This window comes from Orycteropus afer, unplaced genomic scaffold (assembly GCF_000298275.1).
Source record: "Orycteropus afer afer isolate SDZICR_OR568_19922 unplaced genomic scaffold, OryAfe1.0 scaffold00317, whole genome shotgun sequence".
Taxonomy (NCBI): Eukaryota; Metazoa; Chordata; class Mammalia; order Tubulidentata; family Orycteropodidae; genus Orycteropus; species Orycteropus afer.
This window is the reverse complement of record NW_006921904.1, coordinates 3,084,601-3,110,862: the sequence shown is the minus strand read 5'-3', so window position 1 is coordinate 3,110,862 and position 26,262 is coordinate 3,084,601.

The window sequence follows — 26,262 nt, the reverse complement described above, 5'->3', positions numbered from 1 at the left end:
ACAGCCTATATAACTATGAGACCAGAAGGCTACCACTGTCATCCACTTGGAAGGGGATCTATGTAGGAGATCCTTGATGGAGAGGGAGAACAATGTAGAACAAAACTCAAAATCATTTGGAGGGGAAAAAAAGGGGAGGCAGGTTTGCTGGTCCAATAGAACCTGATGGAACCACTGAGACTATGGCCCCTAGCTGCCCTTCAGGTCTAGAATTGAACCCACACCTGTGGTTTCCAGCCAAAGAAAAGACAGGCATAGGAGTTGAACATTTACCTCAAGTAGATACTCTCCTTGGAGAGAACAATCATGGAGAAAGAAGGGCTGCTTATGCACACAGGGAGACAGCTCAGGGGACAGGAGTTCATGGAGGGATGAACACAGGGAAGAGGTAACTATGGGGAGGAAGTGGGAGGGGAGCTGTTGCATTGTGGCAAATTGTGGTCAATGTCATGAGACAAAGTATGTATAAACTGCTGTATAGAAAGTGAATTTGTTCTGTAAATCTTCACCCAAATCACACACACACACAAAAGAACACAACCACTGGAAACCCTGTGGAGAGCAATTCTACTCTGAAACATGTGGTGGTGCTGCCCTGAGTCCAGTGGACTGGGATTTCATTGTTGTTTTTGGTTATCAGTAGAGTGTGCTTAGTAGTTTCTCAATTAAAACTTATTTAATTATGTGATACTTTTGTAGTCTCTGCATTCACTAATTCATACATTTATTTTTTTGAAAAAAATTCACCATTGTACAGTTATGTACCTGGTACTGGTCGACATGCTAGAATCAGTTACAAACTTGACCCACAGAGTGTATACTCACATGGGCTTCACAAAGGGGTCACAAGCAAGGAATACCCTATAATGGACTGAATGAGATCATTTCTGAAAATGATAAGTCTACGACGAAAACAAACCAGGGTAGTTTTCAAAATGGAGTCTCATCAGTAATTATCACACTAATTCCTTTTAGTATCTTAGTGCCTGAAAAACTAGGTACAGCAGCTTGAATTAGGGATTCTGGTGCTCTGAACAGCTCACTGAGTCAGAGTGCACCAAACTCAGGGGAGGAGGATTAGAAAGGAGAAAGGGAAGGTGAAAAAATAATAAGGGCAGGAGATCTACCCTGTGGAGTGCTGACAGGCAGACACAAAAGGACATTGGAGACCTCCCTGGGTTAAGGAAGAAGATACACCACACCAGCAGACCAGTGACCACACCAGCATACCAGCGATCACCCCAAGGATCTACCTTCAGCACCTGATTTTATTGGTAACTTGGGTTGGCTGGGTGCAAATGGGCATGTCCAGCACCACTGAAACCCAAGCAGAGAGTCCATTAGTGCCACAAGAGGGAGGGCCCAGGGAAGTGCCTCCAGAGCAGATCACTGAACAGGCTTGGGTCAGCTTTGTGGCACTAAGGGGCCCACACTTGGCTTTGTTAGTAATACTGGGACAACTGGGTGTGAGTGGGCAGTGCCCTGACTCCAGTGCCACTGAAACCAAGCAGATCTGTAGTGCCATGGGTGGGCGGGCCCAGAGAGGAACTCCTGAGGTGGATAGTGGTACGGGCCAGCGATGCAGGTCCATGGGCCCTGGCAGGAACCCTGGCCATGGATCGCGGTCTGGGCTGGTGCCATGGGTAGGTGGGCCTGGAGAAGAACTCCCGCAGCAGATTGCAGAGCCACACAGTTGTCTTGGGTCAACTTTTTGGCACCGAGGGGCCTCAGGAGTGGGGTTTTTGTGTGTGTCTGAGCCTAGTGGAAAATGGAGCCCCGCTAACAACTGGAGTCTTTGCTGAACTTGAGTTGTGGGCCTGTGAATAACAGTACAACATCATCATTAGCAGCCCACTTGAAGCCCTAGAAACTGCCCATAGCAATGGAGAGCTTTCCTTCTTCCTCTCTTCTGCTCTCACCTTCTCCACCACTAACCTCACTCATCCAAAAGAAGAAACCACTTTCACCCACCATAACACCTCCCAGTTTGAATTCTAAATCCTCTTTACAACAAACAGAAACCCATATCCACATTCTACACAGTGATTCCACCATCACAAAGAAAACTGCAGAGCAACCCAGCATACCTGAATTAATAACTAAAAAAATAAAATACACCAGCTCCAACTTTTCAAAATATTAAATCATAAAACCAAGACAAAACAAATCAATACATAACCAACAGTTAAAGACAACCTCAAAATGTCTAGGAAACAACAGGCAACCTCAAATCAAACAAACAAAAAAATAGGACAAGGCATTAGAGGCAATACCACAAACAAAGTTCTCATTAAACATGGAGGAAGAGAAGGCAATAGAATTATCTGAGAAAGAATTTAGAAGATATGTTTATAGAGCTTTACAAGAGCCTAAAGAAACCCCAAATAGAAGCAAGGAGAACTCAGGCAGTTCCCTGGAAGAAGTCAGGAAAATCATTCAAGAACAAAATAACAAGATTAATGCACAATCAGAACTCATACAAAAATATCAGTTAGAAATCCAGAAGATGAATACCAAAATTACAGAATTACACAATACAGTAGAAGCATAAAAGAGTAGGACAGAACTGGCTGAAGAACACATATTCCAACTAGAAGACAAATCCCTGGACAGCAGCCTGTATGAAGAAAAGAAAAATCAGAACAAAGATTTAAGAGAAATGAAGAGAAACTAAGAATTATATGGGATGACATGAAAAGAAACAACATAAGACTCATTGGAATTCCAGAACAAGAAGAGGCAAAAAAAAAAAAAAAAAAACCACAAGAAAAATTGTGGAAGACCTACTAACATATAACTTCCCCCATATCATGAAGGAAGAAAAGATATGCAAAAAGGACAAGGAGGCCACATGTTCTGACCTCCTAGAACCCCACAAGAGGAAGGCAGAATCACCATCAATAGCCCAAGGCCTATTACTACGAGGCCAGACATGCTGCCTCCCTCCAGGACTTTCTCCAACCTTTCCTCCCAAAGCACCCACCACCTCTCTCCTGGGTTTGATAATTCACTGCAGTGGCCACGTAGAACTCACAGAATATGGGGTTTATTAGGGAAGCACCAGGCTATAATTCAGGTCAGGTTACAATTTGAGTTCAGGAAAAAATGCTCAGTCTCTCTCCCAGCCCACCATCCCTCAGCCAACAGTCTCTCACAGTCTCTTTCCCAGCAGTGCTGTTCCCTCAATGTCTCACTCAACAATGCGTGTCTCTTGCGTCTCTTTCCCAGCAACGCGTGTCTCAGGATCCCATGGCTCTTTCAGCAGCACGTCTTCCTCAACCAGCAGTCAGAGAGCATTCTGCCTCTAGGAGGCCTCCTTTTGAGCCCGGCAGGGTGGTCAAACTAGCCAATCATAGCATCAGAACTCTAAGCACCTGAGAGAGAGTGGGAACCTCCCAGAATATTGTATTGTGCCACGCCCAACAGAAATAACCCAGGTAGATAACATTTACAATCAGGAGCTCCTCAGTTGCTCATTCCACCACTGAGTTTACAATGACTTATGGATAGAAAAGCCATACTAAGTAATGTACTACACTGCAAGATATTTGTCCAAGAAGCTCATAGAACCCCACACAAGATAGATCCTAAGAGAAAAACACCAAGGCATATTATATTCAAACTCTCCAAAACCAAAAGACAAAGAAAAAATTTTGAGAGCTGCCCAGGACAAAAGTAATATTATTTATGATAATCAAACAGTTACACTGAGCTCTGCTTATTCAGCAGAAACCATGCAGGCAAGAAGGCAATATGACAGTATATATATATAAAACACTGAAGGAGAAGAGCTTCCAATCAAGAATCCTATATCCAGCCAAATTATCCATCAAATATGAGGGTGAAATCAAGGCATTTCCAGACAAACAAATTAAGGGATTTTGTGAAAACCAGACCAATCCTACAAGAAATGCTTAAGGAAGTCCTTCCAATAGAGAACCCACAACAGAGATCAACGACATCAGGATACATGGCATCAGCACTAAAACCAAATCAGAAATAGAGACTCAAAATAAGACCATAAAATACTGTACACTAAAAACCAAGGAAGTCAATCAGCACGTGACAACAGCAACTAACCTATTAGAGGGAATAAAACTTCTAGGCACAAACTTCCAAATGGAGAGGAAAACAGGACAATGTCTTCACAGAACGTCCTTTTCTAAAAATGTAGAGACAAGAATGTACTCCAAGGTAACCACAGAGAAAATTAACAATTCCCCTAAGCAAATCCAGAAGGAAGGAAAACATATGGGTTTAATAAGCACAAAACCAACAATAGAGAAGAAAAGAGAGGAAGCATTAGGCAACGAACCGAACTCAGCCCAGAAAAGCATATGGACCGTGGAAACACCAACAACTCGACAAAAAAACAATAGAATGACAGCAATCAATTCATACCTATCACTAGTTATACTCACTGTGAATGGACTAAATGCACCAATCAAGAGAAAGAGAGTGGCAGAGTGGATAAGAAAAGAAGACCCACCTTAGACACAAAGATAAAAACAAATTAAGAGTTAAGGGATGGAAAAATATATATACCAAGCCAAAGGTAATCAAAAAAAGAACAGGAGTAGTGATATTAATTTCTGATAAAATAGACACTAAGGTGAAAAACACCATGAGAGACTAAGAAGGACATTATATGATGCTGAAAGGGGCACAAGGGAAGGATCACTGGATAGAGAGGGGAGGAGACTGGGTTAGGGATGGACATGGTAAATGAGGAGTGAAACTAAATGTACGTATAACATTGAATGTAAAACGAGCTCTTAAAATAAAAAAGCAAACAAACCAGGGTAATGGGATAGCGTGTGGCCATCTTCACACAGCACCGGGTTTGAGTAGGTGGTCTCATATGGTGAAATATGTGAGAGCCAGAACCCAACAGGACTGCCTTGTTTGTCCAGGTCTTGTAAGTTTTCCCCCTTTGACAGGGTACAGTCTTAACACACTTTGCTATCACTCTCCTTTAGTTGAAAATATTTGAGTTTTCTTTCTCTGACAGGTTCCCACCTTTAACAGTTTCCAGCTTTTACAGGTTTCCGTGTAGCCCTTCACCTACCGCTGGTTGGAAGACGCGAGATTAGTATTGCTCTGTTGACTGTAGCATGAACCGGAACTTGAGACTCAGGACCACATTGCATTACTCATCCATTATTTATTCAAGGCCTACCATGTGCCAAGCATGGTTCAATACTGTGACAGCACAAAAAGAAATGAGGCATCAAAGCCAGCCTAAAGACTGTGCTTTTTAGGAGCTATTGATCACTGGCAAGAAGTCCTTGCTTTTAAACAATCTACACGGCTGTCTCCAGTGTCATTGTGCAGAAAAAAATTAATGCATCTTTTCCATCTAATCCACCTTCAGACAAGCTCTCCTGAGTCACGTCTCGAGCCACTTTGAATAGGGGTCACTAGGCACCCTTCAGAGAGATGTAAGGAACTTGCTCTAACAGGCAAAGGATGAAAGACTTTCTTTCCTACGATGTTTCAAGCACCTCCCTCGTCTCTCAGTCTGTTCCCTGTTAGCAGACGCTTAAGAAAATAAACTAAACTCTAGAAAGAATACTTTGGGGATTTTGATAGTTTCTTGAAAACACTTTCAGCACAAAATTTTTCAAGCTAATAAAGTCAACACCCATCCCAGTTCTGTCACTCCCAACACACACACACACCCTCACACTCATACTCTCTCTCTGTCTCTGTCTCCGTCTAGCTCTCTCAAGGTTAACCATTGTAACCACCAGGGCACATAAGGTTTCAGATGTGTTCCATAGATGCATGTCTGATAGCATGGGGCAGGACAGAGCCAGAACAATCAACTCCTCTTTAGCCAAAACTTTCCCATTAGTGTATCAGACATGCTCAGGCTCTGATTGCGGAATGAGTAAACAGAACATAATGGATTTTCAATAAATGCTACTGAGCCAGATTCCAAGGCTATTTGGAGACATTTATTTGACATGCAGAGCCAGCTGGGGGAACTGAGGACAAAGAGGTAACAGGAGTTGAACTTCATGAATGAAAACTGGGGTGTAACTGTGGATTGTGACCGTCATGTAAACTACAAAGACATGAGGTTATTCCAGTTGGAACAACTCAAGAGTCTGTAACATCTTTGAAATATTCAGAGTAGAATCATAGAGGGAGAAGAGACCTGCTTTTTTTTTTTTTTTTTTCTAAACCCACTAGCTGCTCCGCAGAAGGAAGATGAGGCAATCTACTTCTGTAAAGACTTACCACCTCGGAAACCCAATGGTTGTCGCTTTGAGTCAGAATCAACTCAATGGCAGTGAGTTTTGGTTATTTGGCTTTATTTTTTAAAGCCGAAGCTCAGTGCAGTAAAGGGCCTAAAATCACACAACTATTTGGACCAGCATTAGACCCTGGGTTTAGTTACAAACTCAACCCACAGTGTGTGTGCCCATATGGGCCTCACAAAGGGGAGAGAAACAAGAAACACCCTGCAACGCACTGTATGAGATAGTTTCTGAAGATGATAAGTCTATGAAGAAAACAAACCAGGGTAATGAGAGGGTGGCCATCTTTGTACAACACCAGGTTTGAGGAGGTGGAGACATTCAGTCTTTACATTCCTAGTCCTGAAACCCACTTGACTCCTTTACTTCCCTCCTACATACACAGCTACGACCAGATGGAAAAGAAATTGACACTAAAAAAAAAGTGCTTGTGTTGTAATAGACTAAAATGAATTTTATCATGACTAAATTTCTTTCAAATTTTAACAGAATAAAATTAATCTACATGTACATTAGAACTTATTTCAATTTTGACTTCTTTAATATGTCAACGACGTGTAGCATTGGGAAAGTCAACTGTGAAGGAACTGTATCAAGTGCTGAGGAGCAAGGATATCTCCTTGAGGACTAAGGTGCACCTGACACAAGCCATGATATTTCCAATCGCCTCGTATGCATGTGAGAGCTGGACAATGAATAAGGAAGACCGAAGAAGAGTTGATGCTTTTGAGTTGTGGTGCTGGTGAAGAATGCTGAAAGTACCATGGACTGCAAAAAGAACTAACGGATCTGTCCTGGAGGAAGTGCAGCCAGAATGCTCCTTGGAAGCAAGAATGGCCAGACTTCGTCTCACCTATTTTGGTCATGTTGTCAGAAGGGACCATTCCCTGGAGAAGGATGTCATGCTTGGTGGGGTGGAGAGTCGACAAAAGAGAGGGAGGCCTTCAATGAGATGGATTGACACGGTGGCTGCGATGATGGGCTCAAGTATAGCAGGGATTGTGGGGCTGGCACGGGATTGGGCAGTGTTTCGTTCTGCTGTGAATGGGGTCGCTATGAGTCGGAAACGACTTGACAGCACTTAACAACAACAACAATATGTCGACATCTGAGTGATCTGGAGAAAGAGGGAGACCTTCTATTCCTGGGAAAATCTTGTGAGACCTTTCTCTAAAGCCTGGTCTAGTGGCCAGCCAAAAGACACTTGCTCTAAAGCCTGGTCTAGTGACCATCCAGAACACACTTCCTCTAAAGTCTCGTTTTAGTGATCATCCAAGACATACTTCCTCTAGCGCCTGGTCTAGTGACCATCCAGAACAGACCGTCCTTGGTCAGCCTTTCGGTTCCTGGGCATTAACTCTCTGCTAACAAGTTAATAAAATATTCAACAAAAGGCTGACACATTTGAAACACAATCCAAACATTCTCTCCATAGTGTGTTATTTGCAATCACTTTCCCTAAAGCAGGGCCTGAGACCAGGATTCTAGAGTCTGTGGTTTATGGAGGGGTTGCTTTTCAGGAAAACGTCTAAGGGTGTGAGGGAAGGAGGAGGTTATGGGTTGATTTCTGTCCCACCAAAAGATACATTCCAGTCTCCATCCCAGGTACCTGTGAAGATAATTGTGGTAGTTAAGGTTATGTGTCAACTTGACTGGGCCTGGTTTTGAGTGAGTGGATAGCTGAATGTCGTGATGCCCAATGAGAAGACTCGTAATCAGCTCCATGGTAGAATCTACTGTGAGCAGTGGAGTAGCTGCATTAGGGATCTGGTCTGCTTCCAGTATATGAGACACCTTGAGAAAGGTCTTGGGCTTTTTGGCACATCTGGATCCTGCATTTGGCCCAGTCTTCATCTCAGTAGACTGCCTTGTTTTCTGCCAATCTTGAGGCAATTTCCAGCCTTGAACTAGTGCCCTGCAATGTTGCTTGATATCTTGGGACTGTGCCATTTTACTTGTCAACCTTGGGTTTGTCAGCCTCACCATCCAGCAGCTGCCTGAGTTAAGAGAAGCCTCCAGTTCCAGTGGGCTAGGAGCAAGAGGCAGAACTGGAGCCTAAGGTCGAGGGGCCTTCGCCCAGCCCCTAGAGCTGGCACTTTGAACTCGGACTTGTAGCCTCCTAAACTGTAAGAGAACAAATCTGTTAAACCCACCCATTTGTGCTATTTTCTGTTAAAGCACCACTAGAGAACCAAAACAATGACCTTGTTGGGAAACAGTGGTTTTCAGAGGTAATTAGTTGAGTGCTAGTCATAGCAGAGTGTTGTTGTTATGAGCTGCTGTCAATTTGACCTCTGCCTCATGGTGATCTCATACACAATGGAACTGGACTGGTGTGATTCACAGGGTTTTCAATGGTTCATTTTTTTCAAAATAGTTCACCAAGCCTTTCTTCTTAGTCTATTTTAGTCAGAAAGTTCCACTGAAATCTTTCCAACATCATTGCAATATGCACGCCTCCATGACAGATGAGTGGTGACTGTACCTGGAGTACATTGGCCAGGAATCAAACCTAGTTCTCTGACATGGAACTACCACCATACTGGAGTAGGGTGAGCCCTAATCCAATATGATCAGTGTCGTTATCAGAAGATAACGAGACAGAGGGAAGAACCATGAGTCAATGGAGGCAGAGATTGAAGTTATGCTGCCATAAACTAAGGAACCCCTGGGGCAGTCTACCAGAGCCTGGGAGAGATAAGGAAGGATCTTCTCCTACAGCCTCCACAGAGGGTATGGCCCTCCTGATGCCCTGAACTTGGTTGGGCTTCTAGCCTCAGAATAAATTTTGGTTGTTTTAAGCCTTCTAGGTTGTTACAACGGCACATAACAACAACAACAACAACAGGTTGTTACAACAGCTCCAGGAAACTAATACAGGGGTAAGGAAGGAAAGGAGAGGAGGAAGGGCATGGTCTCAGGAGAAGCCTGATCTTAGCCTGATTCACAGGGTGGGGATTCTCTGCAGCATCAACCAGACCACAGAATTGTCCCACATTGAAGTCTTTCTAGCTCCCTATCTCTTAGTTCAGAAGCTCTGGTGGCGTAGTGCCTAAGGCATTTGACTGCTAACCAGAAGGCTGGAGGTTCAAACCCACCAGCCACTCCTCAGGAGGAAGTCTGGGCAATCTACTTCCATAGTGATACCGGAAACCCAAGGAGGGGTTGCTATGAGTCAGATCCAACTTGACGGTAATGAGTTTGGTTTGGTTATCTCTTAGTTCACTAGCCACCTCCAGCATGTGTGTATGTTTGGGGTGAGGGAACTTAGAGTATCTGCCTAGGCTTCTCCAGATGTAGTGCAGCAAATTGCTTGGTATGGCTCTTCTAGCCATGGTATTTGTGACTCCCACCAGGTGACTAGGTAACCAAAACCAAACCAAAGTCACTGCCATTGAGTCGAATCTGACTCATAACAACCCCCATTGGTTTCCAAGGCTGTAAATCTTTAGATCACCCCATCTTCCTTCCATGGAGCAGCTGGTGGGTTTGAACCTCTGAGCTTCTGGTTAGCAGCCAAATGCTTTATCCACTATTCCACTGGGTGGGACTATAAAAATGTGAGATGTTTGTGACCCACTAAGTGGATTGAATAGCTTACTACTAATGTAAATAAGGTGCATAGCACCCTTGTGGGGATGGGACTATGCCAATAGGGTGTATAGTACCCTAAAGTAGGGATTGGTCAGTTTTGCCATCCCACTAGACTTAAAATGAGCCTTCCTGGTGATGGAAAGGGAGAGCTCACTACTATCAATAAAGAAGAGTCAGGAGTAGAGTACATCCTTTGGACCTGAGATCCGTGCATTGAACCTCCACAATCCAAGAGACAGAGAACTGTGACACCAGAAACAGGAAAGATGGTGAGAAGCAGCAGTGGAGAAATGGCAGCAGCAGAGGCACCAGACTCAAGAGACTGGGACAAGAGAGAGCAGTGGGCTTCCTGGCCCACAGAGCAAGAAAAGCTGAATGCCTTTGGGCAGAAGGCTTACTGGCAAGGCAGAGTGCCTCTGGGAATTTATCGGTGGAGCAGAAAGAGCTTTGTAACACTTGCCAGAGCAGGGCAGAAGTCAAAGGGCCCCAGGGGCTGAGAAGTTAAGGGCCAGAGAGAGGCATACATGCAAGCCCACCTGAGAAAAACCTGTCCTGATTAGAGAACTATCCTGAGTCATTTCTGATACTGAATTGTAGCTTGTTATTTCCCTAATGAACTACATAGTCATGAGCATTGTTTGAGAGTTCTGTGTAGCCACTGCAGTGAGTAATCAAACCCAGCAAAGAAGTCAAGAGTGCCCCCGGAGGAACAGTTGGTGTCAGAATTGGTAAAAATATTGGAGGATGGAGGCATGTCTGACTTCCGCCTCATAGGAATCAGTCTTCGGCTGTTGATAAAAAACCAAAAAACCAAACTCACTACCATGGAGTCAGATAGGACGCATAGCGACCCCTCCTTGGGTTTCCAGGGCAGTATCACTACTGTTGGTGCTAATGGTGAGTTTCTCTCCCCTTCACGAAGTTATGAAATAGGTAGGGCTAGCTGAACCAAGCAGCTTCTGACTATTCTTGCTGCTGGCTACATAGAATTACTGCCAATTAACCAACTAGGCCCTTAGGCAAAATATAATTACATTTCAAAAGCCCCAGATCTTGACCATTGTAAAATGCTGATAAACCTCCTAAGTAGTCCTTCAAGTACCTCATCCAATGTAGAGCATGCGCAGTAAAATTCAACTTGACCAACAAAGTGAACTTCCACCAGAGGCAGTCAAGAACAGGTGTCCCTTGTTGGAACCTGAACCAGAGTTCAGAGACATTATGCATGTGCAACATCCTAGGATAAATCATGACAACATCCCAGCAGCCTTGCATCTTTGTTCTGACAGCCTCTGCACTGGAATCCATCTTGGCTACTTCTTGTGCACACACCTGATTTTCATAACCCCATTTTTTCCTGGAAACCCCCACCTATTTTATGAGTAAGGATGATGTCTTATTCCTACCTCAAACCCTTTACAAGCCCTTGGAAATCCTTTGTTCAGGGAGAGATTGGAGGCTACTGTAAACAGAAGCCCCTCTCCATTCTTCCCTGCCGAGCCCCTCCCCTCTTCTTTCTCTTTGGTTCGTGTGGGGACATTTTACCTCTCCTGTTCAATTCTTTGTCAGTAGAAGGCAAGGACACCCATACTCACACTCTCAAGGTCCCAGGGACCCAATAACAATCAGAGTAGGTCAGACACTGGGCCCACACCATTTTTACACCAGGTAAAGCAGCTCCTATGAACTAAGACCACATAGCCAATGAGGGTCCCACAAGTGCAAGCCTTTAGTCACAGCATTAGACAGCTCGGCCCTGGATGCCCCCACATGAAGGGCACCCTCATTGTTGATGTCATGGTCTACTGTGCTCCTTTGCTCCTTATAGAAGCTTACCATCTCTTGCTGCCATGAATGAGAGCCCACATCTTCAGGGTATAAATGCAGGACATAAGAGAGCTGCTCTGGGGAGAAAATGAAAAGGTTGGACCTATTCCTTTCCCCAGCAAATGGCACCACCATCAATCCAGCTGCCCTGAACCCTTGAATTCAAAACAATCACTAAATCTACCAGCCCCATCTCTTGCTTAGTTTTCAATTCTATCTTCTCTCCATTGTCTTTGCCACTGCCCTTGTCCAGGGAACCATCATTCTCAGCCAAGTTACTAAAAAGTTTCTTCTCCAGTCTCTCTACCTATAATCCAATTCCCATCCACTTCACAACAGCCGAGAGTTTCCACATATGAGCAATCCATTCCCTCACTTAACATCCCATGATGGTGGAAGCAACCCCACTGTCCATCAGCAGATGAATGAATAAACAAAATGTGCTACATACACACAATGAAATATTTTTCTACCATAAGAGAAATGAAGTCCTCATACATGCTATACCATGGATGAACTTTGAAAACATTACACTGAGTGAGGTATGTCAAACACAAGAGAATGAATATAGTATAATTCCACTTAGATGAAATACCTAGAACAGGTAAACGCACAGAGACAGAAAGTAGATTAGAGGTTACCATGGTGGGGGGACGGGGGCAAAGGTAAGTGACTGCTTCAGGGGCACAGAATTTCTGTTTGGAATGAGAAATTGTTTTAATTTTCCCGGAACCCAGATTTCTGGGGTCCACGAAGGAGGGGTGACTTATATAGGCCAATTGCTTTTAGGTGGCCTTTTGAACTTTGAGGCTTGAAGACACTGCTTTCCTAAAGTCACCTTTGAGTCAAGCAATGAGCTAGTAAACAAGTTAGTAGATACCCACCAGCCACTCCTAGGAAGGAAGGTTGGGCAATCTCCTTCCTTAGTGATACCACCTGGGAAACCCAGGGAGGGGTCGCTATGAGTCAGATCAACTCCAGGGCAGTGAGTTTGGTTTTGGTTTTGCCTTAGACATTGGGATGTTTGGAGGGATTTCTATGTGCAGTTTTGGGAAACCAGAACGACAGGGTCTGACTGGAAACTGTGTTTCAGGTAAATTGTTATGAAATAAACACTGCTCCTCTTTCCATGGCAGTGATGATAAAATGGGGCGTAAGAGTCTTTAGAGGATCTCTCATCTTCAGAACATTTTTGACTCCCTCACTCACTGCCATCAAGTCAATTCTGACTCATAGTGATCCCCATCAGGTTTCCAAGGCAGTAAATCTTTATGGAAGTAGATTGCCCCATCTTCTGTTACCCAGGTTTGCTCTTGCATGGAGAGTAGATAAAATGAATGGAAAATATGATGAAATAAAAGAGCTGGACATGACTGGGATCTTAAAAGCTTGCAAACAGCCATCTAGATGCAATGATGGGTCTCTCCTCATCCAGAGCAAAGAAGAATGAACAAAACCAAAGATTCATGGAAAGAATTAGTCCTCACGACAGAACACCATGCAATCTGCAGCCTATACGACTATGAGACCAGAAGAACTAGATGGTGCCCGGCTACCACTGTCAACCACTCAGAGGGGGATCTATGTAGGAGATCCTGGATAGAGAAGGAGAACAATGTGGAACAAAACTCAAAATCATTTGGAGAAAAAAAAAAGGGACAGGTTTGCTGGTCTGATAGAGCCTGGTGGAACCACTGAGACTATGGCCCCTATCTGCCTTTCAGGTCTGGAATTGAACCCACACCTGTGGTTTCCAGCCAAACAAAAGACAGGCATATGAGTTGAACATTTACCTCAAGTAGATATACACTCCTTGGAGAGAACAATCATGGGAGAAAGAAGGGTTGCTTATGCACAGGGAGACAGCTCAGGGGGCAGAAGTGCATGGAGGATGGACACTGGGAAGAGGTAACTATAAGGAGGAAGTGGAAGGGGAGCTGTTGCATTGGGGTAAATTGCAGTCATGAGACAATGTGTGTGTGAACTGCTGTATGGAAAGTGAATTTGCTCTGTAAACTTTCACCCAAATCACAATAAATAAATAAATAAAAATAATAAAAGAGCTGAATAGAAGACTGATTTCAAAGGGCACCTCAAGAAGAAAAAATGAAATATTATGAGGAAAGGTACAAAGACCTGGAGTTAGAAACCCAAAAGGGAAGAACACACTGGACATTTCTCAAGCTGAAAGAGCTGAAGATAAAATTCAAGCCTCTAGCTGCAAGAATGAAGGATTCTAAGGGCAAATTATTGAATAATGCAGGAAGCATCAAAAGAAGACAAGGAATGCATAGTCATTATACAAAACAGAATTGGTCAACATTCAAACATTTCAGGAGATAGCATATGGTCAAGAACAAATGGTATTGAAGGAAGAAGGTAAAGCTGTACTGAAGGAATTGGCAAAAAAAAAAAAAAACAAGGCTCCAGGAATTGATGGAATACCCACTGAGATGTTTCAACAAACGGATGCAGCACTGTAGGCACTTACTCATTATATCAAGAAATTTCGAAGACAGCTACATGGCAGGCTGCTGAATGAAGACTCAGCTACTCAGCTACTCTAAGCATGCCAAAAGCTCAGAGAACTTTCTCAATGTTTTTCCTTGTGTATTGGAAGCAGCCCACATCCCTAAGGCAGCTACTCAGCTGCTCTAGTAGATTACACCATGGAGTTGTTTACCAGTGTCTTCATGGGGAATAACTATATCCAGCTGCCCAGCTACTCCCAACCAGGCCCAGCCAATTTGACACACAACCTTAACTACCATACCTCCTCTCATTCTGGAGATAAAGTTCACTCTTTTATGTGGACAATTAATAAGGAAGACCAAAAAAGAATTGGTGCATTTGAACTGCAGTGTTGGCAAAGAATATCTAATATGCCATGGACTGACAGAAGAATGGACAAATCTGTCTTGGAGGAAGCACAGCTGGAATGTTCCTTAGAAATGAGAATGGTCAGACTTCACCTCTCCAACTTTGGTTATGTTTTCCAAAAGGACGAGTCCCTGGAGAAGGATATCAAGCTTGGTGAGGGAGAGTGTCAGTGAGAAAGAGGAAGACCCTCAATGAGATGGGTTGGCACAGTGGCTGCAATGATGGGTTAAGCATAGCAGCAATGGTGCAGGACTGGGCATTGTTTCATTCTGTTGCACATAGGGTTGCTGTGAGTAGGCACTGATCCTGTGCCACCTACCCACAACAACACAGGTGCTTAGAACAGTTTCTTACCCAAGTCCCCTGGGTAACTCAAACAGTTAGTACTCATCCATTAACCAAAAGGTTGGCAGTTTGAATCCACACAGTGGTACCACAGAAGAAAAGATCTGGTGATTTGCTTCTTGAAAAATAACAGCCAAGAGGAACCTCAGTACCACCAAGAAATGAGCGTCAGGAGGAAAATGCATCCTTTGGACCAGGGTCCTTGTGCTGAGAACCTCCTAGACCCAGTGGAAGATTGATTCCATGACACGTGCAGATCTCCAAAGAATGCTGGGCCCACGAATGTTGGAAAGGGACAAAGACCTTACCACTAATCTGACAGAGAGAAAGCCTTCCCCTGGAGCTGGCATCCTGAATTCAAACTTCTGGCCTCCTGAACTGTGAGAGAATAAACTTCTGTATATTAAAGCCAAAAAAAAAAAGAAGAATCACAGCCAGGAACACCCCATGGAGCAGTTCTCCTCTGTAACACATGGGGCCACCATGAGTCAGAATTGACTCAACAGCAACTAACAACAAGCACTGGTAAGTTTGCTATCATTATTTTTATGACTAGTAGTCATAGTAGTCACTGTAGTAGTATTAGTGTCTCTAGTAGTAGTATTAGTGTCTCTAGCATTGAGCACAGTCCCTGGTATACAAGTTGAGAAATATGGAAGGTACTAGATGTGGGCTGGCAGCTAGTTCGGCTTAATATCACCTTCCTCTTTTCACCTGATACTTCCGCAGACGGCGACACCAGGAGAATGTGTGGTCCTGGTTTCAGTCTTATCTCCAAGGCAAATATTTAATGTGAGTTTATAGTTAACGCTAACAAATGACGTTGATGTTAGACAAGGACAAGCACACAAAAATCCTCTCATCAGAATAAGTGAGTAGCTTCCAAGGAGCCACAGTGGTTGCAGTGGTGTTAATCATTCCATAGGGGAGAATACGCAGCATGGGAATATTTGCTAATTCCCAGGAAGTCCCAGCTCACCAAGCTGTTTTGTTAAATAAAGTGCAGGCAGCAGGAAATTGAGCCATTAATTGCATCTTTCCTGTGAACCCAGGGAACTCATCTATCACCTGGTCCTTCTCCAGCCACCCATGACCGTTCTCCTTCGACATCTGATCAACTGGAGCCTGCAGATGGGCTGCTGACTAACCAGGCTACCCACTGCCTGGTGGGCAGGCCTCCAGCAGAACCATCTCTTCCTTCTCTGAGGTTCCTCTGCCCTCCCCTCCACCTCTGCACAGCTCACCCCCAGCACACAGAGGGTGCTGAGACACCCTTTGCTAAGGCGCCAGAACAGTCATCAGCTGATTGAAATATCTTTCACATAAGTCCACTCACTCTAGAGGTAGATACCACACCATCTCCTGTCCATCAATGCAAAGGCAAGATTAACCAAAACAAGAAAGACTTATTAAATACAATTGTATATACTTCCCATCCCCCCCCCCCTTTTTAATTTGATTTCATTTCTTCCTCTTCCTTTAGTCATCCTCTCTTCTCTGCATTGTTATCCAGTCTGGTCTGTCTGCTTGAGTCCTGATCTCATTTCCTGTTTCCTCACGAAGGCTATGATGCTATGTGCACACCTAGCTAGAATTTGGAAGGGCATTTTAAAAAATAATAAAAAAAAAAAAAGCAGAAAGAATCAGGTCCCATTGAGCAAGGCTGCCCACCCCGATGACCGACTGCAAACTAGTTCTCCCATTCAGCTGAGGCTTGCACACAGGAACATGAGTCATCAATGAAGCACTGTTGCCACCCGCCTCTCCCCTAAAGCCTCCCTTAAAAAAAAGAGGAAATGGCCTCTGACATTGGGCTGCGTGAACAAGAGTTCCACACACAGCAAAAGCATGAGAACTTCTGCCACCAACTTCCGCCTGGTTATGGGATGCATGTATGGCTTTCAACCCTCAAACCTAAAGCAAAATGTCACTTGAAGTATGATTTGTAGGGAGCAATATAAAGGCAGATTCAGAAAGAAAAGTAAAGGGCAAATGGTAGCACTGTTTTATGACTTCTGTAATTTTAAAAATAATTATATTTTTTAAAAGGAATATTTGGCAGCTGAGAGGATGGACATGAACAGAGTCCCAGTGGCTCTTAAAAGACACAAAGCAATATTATGGCAGGGAGAGGATCAATTAGCACCCTGGCCAACAAAGCCGGAAGGAGATGCAATTAAGCATCTTCAAAGAAAAGTTTGATTAAAGATCACAAAAACCTCTCTAATTATGAGGAAAGAAAAGAAGAATCTTCGATGAGAATGCCAAAGGAAGTTAAGAACTTGTCTACCCTGCAGACTGAAATGAGAAACCCAACAATTAGGGAAGGTTAGGAGAAAACAAGGAGTCTTGGTGATGGAGTGCTTCCGCACTTGGCTGCGAACTGAGAACTCAGCAGTTCGAACCTGGGAGGAGACCTGGGGATTTGCTCCTGTAAAGATTTCAGCCCAGGAAACCCTGGGGGCACTTCCTCTCTGTCCTATAGGGTCGCTAGGAGTTCGAAGTGGCTGGACAGCACGCAAATTCAAGGCAAAAGAAAGTCGTTCCTATGGTGAGGGCCCTCCATTCTCTAGTTGAAAGTCTTTCTGACTAGTTTATAAATCTTTCACCATGTTCTTTCCAGATATCTCAGAACTCTGTGAGCGAATATGCACAGTGAGAACCCCAATCTCTCCACCTTCAGTGAAACTCATAAAAAAAAAGGGATTCTTGCATCATTGTCTCTTCAAATTTTAATCGCCACGAGGCCAAACAAGATACGCTGGTCCTGTGTTCAACATCATGAAGTCATTCTGTGAAAACTGCAGTGTTAGGCAAATTGAAAATAGAAAGACTAGATATGGGTCTAAGCTGACTCAGCGGCACCTAACAACAACAACAGCAACAGATAAAACTAACAAGTCAGTCTGTGCATTGGTTTCCCAGAGATGTCATTACAAAGCATCACAAACTGGGTGGCTAATAAGGCCAGACGTTGACTGTCTTGCACGGTTTTGGAGCCCAGAGTGTGGATGAGGAGCATCAGCTGGCCAGCTCCCTCAGGCTCCAGGGGAAGAGCCTGGCTGACCTCTCCCAGCTTCTAGTAGCCCCAGGGGTACTTTGGCTTACAGCTGGGGCTCCAGCATCTGCCTCCCTCTTCCCAACGCTGTCCTCCCTCTATCTCTGTCTGTTCCCTTATTGAAGGACACCAGTCAGGATGGGTTAGGACCACCCTGCTCTGGCATGACCTCACTTTAACTTAACTGGTAACATCTTCAAAGACTATTTCCAAGCAAGATCAAAGTCACAGGTACAAGGATTAGGACTTCAACACATCTTTTGTGTGTGGGACGTGGGGTGCATAAAGCAATCCATGTTGTGGTTGGTAGGTGTAGTCACATTGGCTCCAATCACAGCAACCCTATCTGTTGTTGTTGTTGTTGTTAGATGCCATCGAGTCATTTCCGACTCATCTGACCCCATGCACAGCAGAACAAAACACCCCCCGATCCTGTAACCCTATCTGTAACAGAACAAAACATGGGCAGGTCCTGGACCGTCCTCACGATAGTAGGTGTGTTTGAACCCGTTGTTGTAGTCACTGTGTGAATCCCACTCACTGAGGGTCAGCCTTTATTTCTGACAATCCACCAGCCACTCCTCGGAAGGAAGTTGGGGCAATCTACTTCCATAGTGATACTGCCTTGGAAACCCAAGGAGGGGTCGCTATGAGTCAGGTCCGACTCGACGGCACATAACAACAACAACAACAACAACAACTTTAGCAAAGGAGGCCTGGGTGGCACAGTGGTTAAGTGCTTGGATGCTAACCAAAAGACAGACAGTATGAACCCACCAGCGGCTCTGTGGGAGAAAGATCCAGCAGTCTGTCTCAATAAGGATAACAGGCAGTCCCTGGGTAACGAACGTCCGACTTTCATGTAAGCCAACTTCCCTGAGTCTTTCCTCCAATGCAACCCAGAGATTGTGCACAGGAGGGGACCAAGTGGCTTCTGCTTCACCTGCAACCAACAGGTGATCCCATACCCATCCAGCCTGGACCCCATGATGTCTGCCAAGAACAAAGCCAGGGAGACCATGCCAGTATGCAACGTGCCCAGGGTGGGCAGTAGCATGGCACCTCGCCTGCAACCCCAGAGGCAGTACAGGCTCTGTCTGGGGCTGGTGGGGTCCCAGGAGGCACAGGCAGCTGCAAGTGAGGACCTGGCTTCTCTAGGCACCCCCTCGTCAAGTACCACATCGCCCACAGTCCAGCATGGAACAGTGACTCTGACCCAAACCCAAACCCAGCTTTCCCAGGTCCCAGCCCAGCTTTACCTCCGCCCTGACCTCAGCCCCCCACTGTGCAGCTAGAGCCAGGCACCAGGCTCCCAGGGGCAGTGAGGAAGGAGAGTCTCGGCACAAAAGGGATAAGATCTCAGCCACTGTTGCCAGAGGAGAGTTGAGGACAGCTGCCAGGGAGCAGTGAAGTCCTTGCCACCCACACCACTGGCAGCATCCAATGGTTCATAATAACTCACAAATGCTATTTTATGATCTGCATCAAAACAACTGCCGTATTGTTATGTTAAAGATGTTTTAGTGTATCTGTGTTTCTTTAATGTTTTTTATGCACAGAAAATACACTATATACTAAGACAAACATTTGAGTAACTGACATTGAAAACCAACCCTACTGAGTTGTTCCTACTCACATACAAATTCCACACAAGGACAGATTTAGGAACAGAACTCATTCGTAATCCAAGGACCACCTGTACAGCCTTGGAAACCCTATAGGGCAGTTCTGCTCTGTGCTCTAGGGTTACTATGAATTGGAGTCTACTCAACATCAGTGAGTTTGGGTTTTTGGTTTGGTTTCTACTTTACTAAGCATCTACAGTTATAAACTATGTTTCTACTACCTCTTTCTACTAGCACTCTAGAAAGAGGTTAGTTTCATTGCAAATCCAGAAAGCATCTAGATTTCAGAATCCACTGAGTCCTGTTTCTCCTTCCAGTGTTCTGTTCTGAGCAGCTAGGAGGACTGCTACTAACCACAAGTTGCTCAGGGTCAGTCTGGGTCCACAAACTCCCATGCTCGGTGAGAGGTAGAAAGACAGAGATATCCGCCACTCCCACCAACAGCTCTCTTCTGTATAACCACATCTCCTGCCTCAAAAAGCAAACCAAAACCAAAACCACTGCCCTCCAGTCAATTCCGACTCCTGGTGACCCCCCTTGGGTTTCCAAGGCAGTAAATCTTTAAGGAAGTGGATTGCCCTATCTTCCTTCCATGGAGTGTCTGGTGGATTTGAACCACCAACCTTCTGATTAGCAGCCACAAGCCTTAGGCACTGTGCTACCAGAATTCCTTCCTCCGTACTGCAGAGGGCAGACTTTTCTGGAGCTGGCAGTAAACTGGTCTGTGGTCTACTTGTGTCCTAGAGTGAAACAAAATCCATGAAAGAGAACAAGTAGTAAATTCCCCAGAGCAAATGCCTAAGAGTAAGCAGTGTGCCCGGCTTATAGGCTGCTAGTGATGAAAGAGCCCATCCAGGAGGGGATTTGCATTTCACTAGGTCTTCTCATTCTCACCAGGGAGGCAGCTTCGGCCAACCAATTAACTAATTAAACCAATTAAGCGAAGTATAATTAACCTTGAGAATAGAAGTGTCCACCAACAGCACAACAAAGAAGTTGCCCTTCTGGATCTGGTTTTAAGCCTTGTAGTTTTCTGTCTTAAAGGCATATCCACAGAAAGAAAATATTCTCTGGGCATAGGATTAGGCACCAAAGCAATATCATCCTATTGATATTGCATTGAATGGAATCAAACCAAGGGCAGTGTTTACCACCTCAGCTGCAGGCGTTAAACCCAAAAAAAGAAAAACAGCCCCACTGCTGTTGAATCAATTCAGACTCCTAGGGACCCATGTGTTACAGAATAAAACTGCTCCGTAGGCTTCTCTAGGCTGTAATGGTTCATGGAAGCAAATCACCAGGCCTTTCTTCTGCAGCGCTGCTGGATGGGTTTCAACCACCAACCTTTTTTTTTTCCACTGTGAACTTTTTTTTTTTTTTAATATTTATTATGATTTGGATGAAAGTTTACAGAGGAAATTCATTTTCCATACAGCAGCTCACACGTATTTTGTTTCATGACATTGACTGCAATTCCCTCACAGTCTAACAGCTCTCTTCCCACTTCCTCCCCGTAGTTAACTCTGCCCCATGTCCTTCCTTCCCATGCACTCCTGTCTCCCCGCCCCCCCCAATTATCTCCCTGTGCAAACACTGCCCTTTTGTTCTTCCAGGACTGATCACTCCAAGGAGTGTATCTACCTGATGTAAATGTTTACCCCATATGCCTGCCTATTGTTTAGCTGGAAGCCACAGGAGTGAGTTCAATTCCAGACCAGAAAGGTAACTAGGGGCCATAGTCTCAGGGATCTCACCAGGCTCCATCAGACCAGCAAACTGGGTCTATATATATGTGTGTGTGTGTGTGTGTGTGTGTGTGTGATTTTGAGTTTTGTTGCACATTGTTCTCCCACTCTGTCCTGGATCTCCTGCACTGATCCCCCTCTGAGTGGTTGACGGTGGTAGCTGGGCACCATCTAGTTCTTCTGGTCTCATAGTTGTGTAGGCTGCAGACGGTGTGGTATACCAGTCACCTGGACTAATTGTTTTCATGAATCTTTGGTTTTCTTCATTCTTCTTTGCTCTGGATGAGGAAAGACCCATTGTTGCATCTAAATAGCCCCTTGTTAGCTCTTAAGACCTCAGTCGCTACCCACCAAAGTAGGATGTAGAACAATGTTTTTGTGTAGTATGTTATGCCAATTGAGCTTGATGTCCCTGTGACCATGGTACCAAGCCCACAGGTCCAACTACTCACTCCCTCAGGGTAGCTGGCTGTGGCCAAGAAGTGACTATAACCTTGTCTCTTGCCAGCTCTACTACAAACCTGGACATTCTTACAGCACATACAAATACACTTGTAGAAACCTTATACATGGTCATGGACACCCTAGCCCTTGCCTATACATACCTGATCATTCAGCCTGTCCACCCATCTATCCACCTGTAGATCAATGCTTGCCATCATTGACAACACAGTACTGTACATGCAAAAGGTGAACCACCAACCTTTAATTTAGAAGACAAGGACAAACTGTTAGCGCTATCCAAGGGCCTTGTAGCCCATTGTTGTTGTTGTTGTTATGTGCCGTCGAGTCGGCCCCGACTCATAGCGACCCCTCCTTGGGTTTCCGAGGCAGTATCACTATGGAAGTAGGATTGCCCAACCTTCCTTCCGAGGAGTGGCTGGTGGGTTTGAACCGCCAGCCGTCTGGTTAGCAGGCAAATGTCTTAGCCACTATGCTACCATTAGCTGTAAGTAAATACATAGGAGTTTTGGAGGATAACATCATCCATGAAACACCGGCTAATTCATGGTCATTTCTTTTGAGAACAGATATGGCCATGATTAAGAACAGAGGAATAGCAAGAAATTTCCAAAACAGACCATCCTTAGAGATGATCAAGCACCTGGTGAATCAATCAGTTCTAGGAGAAAGAGAGCCATGAAGGGGATGCTAAACGCTTGCCGCGGTTTGATCTGAACACGGAAATCACAGGGAAAGGTGCACTTACAGGACTGTAGGAATGCTGTGCTCTGTGTTGTCCGATACGTGAAAAGTTACCTTTGCCAAAACAGTAAGCTAAGGCCCGGTCATAATTACTTTTAAGCAGTGTCTTAGCTTCCTAGTACTGCTGTAACAAAAATACCCTAAGTGAGTGGCTTCTCAAACAGCAATTGACTTCCTCGCGGTTCAGGAGGTAGACCTCTGGGGGAAACCCTTGACTGGCTGCAGTAGCACCAGCCTTTCTCAGTTGCTTGAGATTTTCCACTGGCCTCTGTCTTTCCCCGAGTTTGTGCTTGTTTGTCTCTGTGTCTGTGCTTCTCTTCCTGTCACCGGAAGTGATTAGTTTTGTGATGCACCTTGCTCTGAGATTGCCTCATTAGCATAACAAAGAAAAGTCTACCTCCAAATAGGATTACACCCCCAGGTATAGGAGGTAGGAGTCCGACACATATTTTTCGAGGACACAATTCAACCAGTAACAAATAGTTCATGTCATAAAATTTTGGTTTACAAGTGGGTTCAGGAATGTTATTTAGAATTAACGATATAAAAGATGCAAAGCTAGGCCTGTTGCCTATAAGTAACTTACCGGGCTTCCAAGTTATTCACTCTATAAGATTCCACCCCAGAATCTTTTAAGTATACCTCAGAATCACCTGGGGATCTTGTTAAAATGTAGATTCGGATTCACTGCATCTGGGGTGGAAATGCAAATTCTCCACAAGGCCTGCAACTGGAATGAATGGGGCTGGAGCCCTGGTAGCTTATGTCTATGGCAGGTGTGACACTCACTCACAAAAAAACTACCGAGAGAGAGTTATGTGTTAAACAGTAAAGACATATTACAGACTGTCATCAAATATCTACTGACTGAGTGAGGCAGATAGAGAGTTAATTTATGTACTATTTCAGTGAAGTTAAAACCATGATGGAGAAGTCTTCACAGCAGGGGATGGGGGGTGAAAGCAACAGCGTGAGGAAACCTGAAGCTTATCTGGGGAATAAATATGTATGTCAAGTCTCATACTGGATTTTCCTGTTCCTCTTTTATAAAAGACACCATTTTTTGATGCTGACCTTGGGCAAGATCAAAGCTCACCTTTGCTAAATTAGCACACACTTGCTAATCCTTAGATAAAAAGATACAGTTATGAACAGTAACATTCAGCCAAGCTCACAGGCCCTCCCTGTAACCAGGGACTTAAAGTGCAATTTATAACTAGGCAAGGATGTTTGGCGAATCACATTTCTTTCATTCGCTAAAAACCCTAGGATCCCATTCCCAACCCAAGTGTAGTGCAAGCACTTGGTATTACGTCAGTTAGCCCCTCTGGGTCTCAGTTTCCTTACCTGAAAAACTAAGGGGGTTTGGCATAGAAAATCTCTCTGATCCTTCTCGTGGTCTAATCAATGATTTCTCTTCCTCACTCATGAATAGTGTTGGTAGCAAACACTTCACTGATTAATATTTTGTGTCAAACATAGCACTGAAGCTTTGGATGAAAAAGGTTTCTTAAGATAAAGAGCTAGCATTTCCTCAAGAATAATCGCCAGCCTGTCGAAACTTTAACCAGAGAACTTCTCAAATAAAGAAACTACCTAGTTCCAGACTATGCCTGAGTTCAAGAAAGTCAAACCTAAGGCCTCATGGGAATTTAGAATTACACAGCTGTTGGTCAAGTCCAGAGAAAAGAATGTGAATTTGCTTTTCCAAGATTCTCCAGGGAGCTCTGGTAACATAGTGGCTAAGGTACTTGCCTGCTAACCAGACTGCTGGCGGTTCAAACCCACCAGCCACTCCTCGGAAGGAAGGTTGGGCAATCCTACTTCCGTAGTGATACTGCCTCGGAAACCCAAGGAGGGGTCGCTATGAGTCGGGGTGACTCGACGGCACATAACAACAACAACAACCAGGAACCATATGAGCTGGGGCTCAGTTTTCTTTAAATCAACTAATTGAAGAAAGCAGAGTTCTGGGGACAGACAGATATCACCTCTGTGATGCAGCCTGAGTACAGCCCAGTGACAGATGGTCCCTACCCAGTGAGCACTTGTCCACCTTGCCCTCTCACCAGGAAACAAGCTATTGCTTATTCCATTTTCAAGTAAGTTGCTTCATACACATAAAATAGATGATATTCTGCCTCTTGTTGTTAGTTGCATCAGGTAGGCTCTGATTGACAGTGACCCTACACACAACAGAATGAAACACTGCCCCAATTGTGTGTCATCCTCACAATTGTAGCTGTTTGAGCCCATTGTTGTAGCTACAGTGTTGAGGGTACAGTTAAGAAATCTCATTGAGGGTTTCCTTCGTTTTCAAGGAAAACATAAGGTGTTTTACTAAACATAAGGTTTACTAAACATAGGGTGCTTTTCTAGCAATTGGTCTTTCCTGTGACATGTCCAAAGGAACCAAGACAAAGTCTTATCATCCTGGTTTCAAAGGAGCAATCTGGCTGTACTTCCTCCAAGTTGTGTTTGTTCATTCCAGCAGTCAGTCCATGGTATATTCAGTATTCATTGTTGAATAGACTCAATAATCCTCACCAACACCAAAACCCACGTGCAACTTGTTTCTGCCCTGACATAGGAAGAGTTGGTTAATAATCGTAACATTTAGTAGACTGTTACTATGAAATGTTAAAATGCTAACATGTTTCCTTAATTCCACTGAATAAATTCTAGGGCAGCTGAAAAAGAAATGAAAATATGCCCAAGAGAAATAGCACTGAAATGTACGAAATAATTAATGCCTGAATACTGACTTCTTGAACACTTGCTAAATATCTAGGAAATATGGGTAGAATTGGGAATAAACAAGTCAGTCACAGTTCCTATCCTCAAGGATGTTGTAAAATATAATTACATAAAGATATTTATTTGGATAATTAGTGTAAGTCTTCATTATTTAATGCCATAAGAATCTTGACTTTGTGAGTTGTTTTGGTGTACGTTGTTTCTTTTAAACATTGAATGACAGGAAATAGAGATAATTTGGTAAAGCATTCAAGCATACTCTAATGCACATGATTTTTGAAAATCATTTATCAAGCAAATGTGTACCTCAATTTTGGCTTACTGAGCACTCAAGACTTTAACTGCAGTGTTAGGATCAATTAGAAATGTTTGTCGCTATGGGGAGAACAAAAAGATGTTAATAGCTTTAAGGACATTAGACAGCCTGTGTCTTACAGACTGAAAAGACTGCTAGAAGCTTTGTTCATGAAGATCCCCAGATGAGAATTTTCCATCAGAGGGAATATAGACGCAAAAACAATAAAGGAAACACTCAGAGGCTTTTGCAAGTGGGGAATCACTAGGCTAGGATCTTGTTTCCAAAACTGACCGGCTCTGCAAAGGTCAAACTACTTCCGCAGGGCAGCCAAGAAGCTTGAGAAAATTCCCAGGATGCCTGGGCATTAAAGCAGAGTTTCCCAGGGCAGAGGCCACTACTTCCCTTCTGTTGACTACAGGGGCTACCTTCGGCCATTCCTCCCCAGAGTGAATTGCTGGCCGCTGCCTTCTTCCCTAGGGTTTAACTGTGTAACACGTTTGGGTGATGGTGGTGATAGGTGCCATCCAGTATTTTCTGACACATAGTGACTCTATGTGACAGAGTAGAACTGCCCCCATAGTGTTTTTTTAACTGTAATCTTTTTTTAAAAAAAATGCATTTTATTGAAATATAATTTATGTACAGTGAAATACACAAAACT